The sequence below is a fragment of the Macaca nemestrina genome, chromosome 18 (genome assembly GCF_043159975.1).
Source record: "Macaca nemestrina isolate mMacNem1 chromosome 18, mMacNem.hap1, whole genome shotgun sequence".
Lineage (NCBI taxonomy): Eukaryota > Metazoa > Chordata > Mammalia > Primates > Cercopithecidae > Macaca > Macaca nemestrina.
Genome location: NC_092142.1, coordinates 10,875,352 through 10,881,931, shown reverse-complemented (window position 1 = coordinate 10,881,931; position 6,580 = coordinate 10,875,352). Strand labels below are relative to the sequence as shown.

The 6,580-nt window shown below is 44.8% G+C and overlaps 1 pseudogene; it reads left to right on the top strand.

Moving 5' to 3' along the window:
* Nucleotides 1–3,755: 3,755 nt before the first annotated feature.
* Nucleotides 3,756–4,234, top strand: LOC112424269 (large ribosomal subunit protein eL39-like; annotated as a pseudogene).
* The last annotated feature ends 2,346 nt before the right edge of the window (nt 4,235–6,580 follow it).

Genomic DNA, 6,580 nt, shown 5'->3' with positions numbered 1-6,580 from the left:
GCCTTGGCCTCCCAAAGTGCTGGGATTAGAGGCATGAGCCACTGTGCCCGGTCAAAAAAAAAAAGAATTTTTTTTAATTAGTCAGGAGTGGTGGTGTGTGCCTCTAGTCCCAGATAGGAGGCTGAAGTGGGGGGGTCTCTTGAGCCCAAGAGTTGGAGGCTGCAGTGAGCCATGATTGTGTCACTGCACTCTAGCCTAGGTGACACAGACTCAGAAAGAGGGAGGGAGGGAGGGAGAGTTTGGGTTCCTAGGGGTGGTAAATTGCGGAAAGATGACTAGGAAGTGGTGGGTAAGGGTTGTTTAGTAATGTTTGTCATGCCAACTCATCTCTGTGCCAGTCACCCTGCTACAGAATAGAGAAACATCTTTACATGGGAAATTTCCCTGCTTTTAGGCAGAAAGGGAGTGGGTAGAGAGCTCTTTTTGTCTGCAGTTTCTCAATTGCCCTCAGATCAAAATAATCTTTATGCTAAAGTGGCCTGTTTTGGGGTAATGTATTCTGATCCCCTCCAACATGGATAGAAAATCAAGGTAGATGAACACGGCTCCTCCCAAAGTCTCATGAGGCTGAAAGGCGGGAACTGACAGGATGATATTTGTCTTCCTTACAGGGCTCGCTCTCTCTCTTTATTTTTTATTTTTTTATTTTTATTTATTTATTTTGTTGTCGTTGTTGAGATGGACTGTTGCTCTGTCGCCTAGGCTGGAGTGCAGTGGCATGATCCCAGCTCACTGCAACCTTTGCCTCCCGGGTTCAAGCAATTCTCCTGCCTCAGGCTCCTTGCAGGCACCCTCCACCACACCCAGCTAATTTTTTGTATTTTTAGTAGAGACAAGGTTTCACCGTGTTGGCCAGACTGGTCTCACACTCCTGACCTCAAATGATCCACCTGCCTCCACCTCCCAAAGTGTTGGGATTACAGGCATGAGCCACCACACCCATCCTCTTATTTTTCCTCTGAGTTCAGTTCTTCCACTCTGTCATCTTGGATTTGTGGTAATGGGTACCATGTAAAATCGTTAGTCTGTCTCTGCTTTTGCAACCTTCACTGCCATCTGACAATTCAGGATAAGGCCTCCCTGCTTTCATGATGCTGGGCACATCTGACTGAGGTAAGAGCTCTTGAGGGGATTGATGGAGGGCTTTGCAGCTTCCTTATTGTTGGGTAAAAGGTCTCCCAGCAAATGTGGGTGTCTAAGAGTATCCAGGGGGACCCACCTCCATGGCATATGGGGTGAGGGCCTGGTATCATTTCTTTGAACAAGCCATGGCTCCCAGTGGAGATGGAATGTATTAGTCAGGCTAGTGCTGCTGTAACAAAGTACCATAAACAGCCAAGCGCGGTGGCTCGCGCCTGAAACCCCAGCACTTTGGGAGGCTGAGGTGGGCAGTTCACCTGAGGTCAGGAGTTCGAGACCAGCCTGGCCAACATGGCACTCCGTCTCTACTAAAAATACAAAAATTAGCCAAGCATGGTGGCTCACACCTGTAATTCCAGCTACTCAGGAGGCTGAGGCAGGAGAATCACTTGAACCCAGGAGGCAGAGGTTGGAGTGAGCCAAGATCACACCACTGCACTCTAGCCTGGGCAACAGAGTGAGACTCTATCTCAAAAACAAACAAACAAACAAACAAAAACAAACTATAACACAACAGAAATTATTTTTCTCACCATTCTGGAGGCCAAGGTATCCACAGGACTATGCCCCCTCTGGAGGCCCTCATGGAGAACTTATCCTTGCTTCTTTCAGCTTCTGGTGGCCCCAGGCATTCCCTGGCTTTTGGTTGCATTGCTCCAATCTCCATATCTGTCTTCATATTGCATCACTTCTCTCTTTCATCTCTGTGTGTCTCTTATCAGGACACTTGTCATTTAATTTGGGCCCAGCTCATCCAAGATGATCTCATCTGGAGATTCTTAATTACATCAGCGAAGATCCCCTCCCCTCCCTTCCCCTCCCCTCCCCTCCTCTCCCCTTCTCTCCCCTTCTCTCCCCTCCTCTCCCCTCCCCTCCCCTCCCCTCCCTTCCCCTCCCCTCTTCATTTTTAAGACAGAGTCTCGCTCTATCGCCCAGGCTGGAGTACAGTGTGGTATGATCATAGCTCATGGAGTCTCAACCTCCTGGACTCAGGCAATCCTCCCAACTCAGCCTCCTGAGTAGCTGGGAGCAGGTGTGGGCCACCATGCTCGGGTAATTTTTTATTTTTTTTAGAAATGGGGTCTCGCTATGTTGCTGGTCTCAAACTCCTGGGCACAAGTAATCCTCCTGCCTTGGCCTCCCAAAGTGCTGTGATTACAGGCATGAGCCGCCGTGCCTGGCTGATCCTTTCTTCCAAATAAGGTCATATTCACAGGTTCTAGGATGAAGACATCTCTTGGGGTGGGGGACCCAGTTCAACCAGCTGCACACGGGATGCAGATAAATGCTGGAAAGGCTCAGAAGACGCTTCTTGATGATGGAGTAGAGTTTCTCTTTCTTCATTAGCAAGGGAACCACACACCTTTGTAGAGCAGTGCCCCTTAAAAGTCATTTATATTTTCAGTTCCTGTCTCAGCAACCAAATGAAGTCTTGAGTGGAGTCCCTTCCATTAATCTGCTGATGGGAGTGGTGTGTTCCTTCAACATTACCACCAGGTGGCAGCCAAGAACCTAGAGTTAGGCGGGATCATGCTTGCTGCCTGACCAAAGTACATGGTCTTAGCTCCTGAACTGAGATCCAAGTTTCCAAATAAAGACAGAGGATGCCAATTCAGCTTTGCTCTGGCCTATTCAGTAACATGTCACTTAATAGGCAGAATTACCAGATCAGTCCACCAGCCAGCCTAGTGTGGCAATAACTTACCCCAACTCTTTAAGCATTTACATAGTACACACCGGTTTTTTGTTTGTTTTATTTTTGAGAGGGAGTTTCGCTCATTGTTACCCCAGCTGGAGTGCAATGACGCGATCTCGGCTCACTGCAACCTCCGCCTCCTGGATTCAAGTGATTCTCCTGCCTCAGCCTCCTGAGTAGCTGGAATTACAGGCATGTGCCACCACACCCAGCTAATTTTGTATTTTTAGTAGAGACGGGATTTCTCCATGTTGGTCAGGCTGGTCTCAAACTCCCGACCTCAGGTGATCCACCCACCTCAGCCTCCCAAAGTGCTGGGATTACAGGCGTGAGCCACCACACCCGGCACACACACCTGTTAATTTTGCCTGTTTGGCATTTCTTTCCTTACCTTGGGGTAGGTTGAGAATGTTAATCACATTAGCCCATTCCCTAGCACAGTTATTATTTCAAAGATTGGCATATCATGTCATTCCAGTGGGAGCATCACAAAGAAAATCGGATATTGTTTTCTTTCTGTGAATCAACCTATAGCTTTCTTGTAAGATATTCCCCCAACACACTTGCTTGCAATCACAGGGCTCTCAATGATGGGATCTGCATTTTGTTAACAGTTTAAGGTGGTCAACTGTAGCACAGGCCAGGCCAAAAGTCAAAAACTCTTCATTACTGAATGAATATCCTAGGTAGATTATACAAGGATGTCCTTATACTACAAAAGAATGATCTTTTATAACATAAAAGGATGTCCTTATTCAGATGTCCTTAGACCAATTACTTAAACTTTTGGAATGTCCAACTACAGCCAAAATTGATGCCCGAATTGTTTCTAGAACTGACAGCTTTTATTAAAATAGCAAAAGGGTCTCTCTTTTCCTTTCTCCGCCATCGTGGTGTGCTCTTACCTCCGCTTCTGGCCATGTCTTCTCACAAGACTTTCCGGGTTAAGTGATTCCTGGCCAAGAAACAAAAGCAAAATTGTCCCATTCCCCAGTGGATTCGGATGAAAACTGGAAATAAAATCAGGTACAACTCCAAAAGGAGACATTGGAGAAGCACCAAGCTGGGTCTATAAGGAATTGCACTTGAGATGGCACACATACTTGTGCTGTCTGAAGGTCACGATCACATTACCATGTCAAACTGAAAATGTCACCAGTATCTGGAGAGTTTGATGTGTTTTCCTCTCTGAATCTATTATGAATGTGTTGGTCGACTGGGTTCAGTAATAAATATGTGAGGCCTTTCATTTCAAAAAAATAAAAATAAAATAAAATAGCAAAAGGAAGAAGTGATCGGTTACATGAAGCCTATAGCTACAGAGATTTATTATTGAATTTGTTCAAAACATTTTTGTGTTTTAGATGTTTCTCAGATGATTCTGATATGTGACCAGGGTTGAGGACCAGTATTTCTCCATGGGAGCTAGATCACGTGCGAATTTCAGAATTAGAGCTGTTTAATTTGACTGTTATCTCTTTCTCTTTCTACTTTTTGTGCCTGGAATACTCTTAGTTAAAACAAATTAAGCACAGTGGCTCACACCTGTAATCCTAGCACTTTGGGAGTTGGAAGCAAGCAGATTACCTGAGGTCAGGAGTTCAAGAGGAGCCTGGACAACGTGGTGAAACCCTGACTCTACTAAAAAAAAAAAAAAAATACAAAAATTAGCCAGGTGTGGTGGTGTGTGTGCCTGTAGTCCCAGCTGCTCGGGAGGCTGAGGCAGGATTGCTTGAACCTGGGAGGCGGAGATTGCAGTGAGCTGAGATCGCACCACTGCACTGCAGCCTGGGCGACAGAGTGAGACTCCCTCTTAAAAAATAATTAAATAAAACCAGTTAATCTCAGGAGACCTGATTCTCTCTGGCTGAGATAGGTAGAGAGAAATCATTTGGCAACTAAACCTGTTACTCTACCATTCTCTCTGTTTTCCGAAAATCCTATCTAAGCTCTACTTATCTGAATTCGATGTGAAACTATCCCCCCTTATTGTTCTTCTAAGCCACCTCATCTTAAAGTCTATATATTGATAGAGAAGTGCAAGAACTCAAGGCAGAACCTGTGGAAAGAGAGCAAGAGAATTGTTGAAGTCTTGGAAGAAGTGAGGGTAAACAGACTGGATATCTTTCCAAGCCAAAGCAGTTTGGAACCAAGGCTGATGGTAAAGAGAATATTGCACAATTTGTTAGATATCCATTAATGAGAAGAATCTGGCAATTCCTGGAACCATAATTTGAGGGTGGAATAAAAATATATCAGATACACCCACAATCAGATAATTTAATACCTATAGCCCCTAATTGAAAGAAAAAGTGTGGGATGCAAGAAAATGGTAAATATAGAAATGTAATAAAAATGCCAGTAAATTAAACAATTATTGACTGGAAACAGCCGTAATGAGCACTTTTTGCTTTTAAAAGATGGGTCTAAACTTATTGATAAAAATAACAAATAGGCTGGGTGCAGCAGCTCACGCCTGTAATGCCAGCACTTTGGGAGACCGAGGTGGGTGGATCACCTGAGGTCAAGAGTTTGAGACCAGCCTGGCCAACATGGTGAAATCCCATCTCTACTAAATACAAAAAATTAGCTAGGTGTTGTGGAACATACCTGTAATCCAAGCTACACAGGAGGCTGAGGCAGGAAAATTGCTTCAACCCAGGAGGCAGAGGTTGCAGTGAGCCGAGATTGCACCACTACACTCCAGCCTGGGCAACAAGAGCAAAAACTCTGTCTCAATAAATAAATAAATAACAAATAGGTGTTTGTCTGGGGTAGGGAACCTGTAGGTAAGGCATTTTCTTGTAAGATCTTTTTCTTATCTGGAAGGATGTTAGAGATATGGATATGATGATTAGACTTTGTTGGGGAAAAAAGGTTTTGAATGTATGTTGATATTAAAACATTATGAATAAAATGACATATCACAGATCTGTATCACAATAATTCAGTGGCTGATGGGAGCTGAGAGGATATACGGGGTTTAGATGAAACAAGGTTGACATGAGTTGAAAATTGTGGCCGGGTGTGGTAGCTCACACCTGTAATCCCAGCACTTTGGGAGACCGAGGTGGGTGGATCACCTGAGGTCAGGAGTTCGAGACCAGTCTGACCAACATGGAAATACCCCGTCTTTACTAAAAAATACAAAATTAGCTGGGCGTGGAGGCGCATGCCTGTAATCCCAGCTACTTGGGAGGCTGAGGCAGGAGAATCGCTTGAACCTGGGAGGTGGAGGTTGCAGTGACCCGAGATGTGCCATTGCACTCCAGCCTGGGCAACGAGAGTGAAACTCCGTCTCAAAAAAAGGAAAAAGAAAATTGTTAAACGTGAGCGATGGATAAACATCACAATATTGAGCTTCATATGTGCTTCTGGAAAATAGCGATGGTTAAGAATTACCCCCGACCTTAGTGTTACTGGTAATTTCCTGGTAATTACCTATTACCCAGGAAATGGCTTACTGCAAAGAAACTCACTCTTCCCCATGAGACTCGGATAAGACCCATTGTTTGACCTTATAATAAGGACAGACACAGACCCTCCAAATTCTCATTGTTTGTCACATAAATGATTAGGTGAACTGTCTGTTCCTATTGACCAATCTAGACAAAACGCCTGCTAGTTGACCATATTTTAGGCAGGCATCTCTCTTTCCCCTGGATCCTGAACTCTGGCCACACTTCAATTTCAGTGAGCAATGGAATGTGTAACACCTCCTACTCCACCCTCCCCATTAACAAC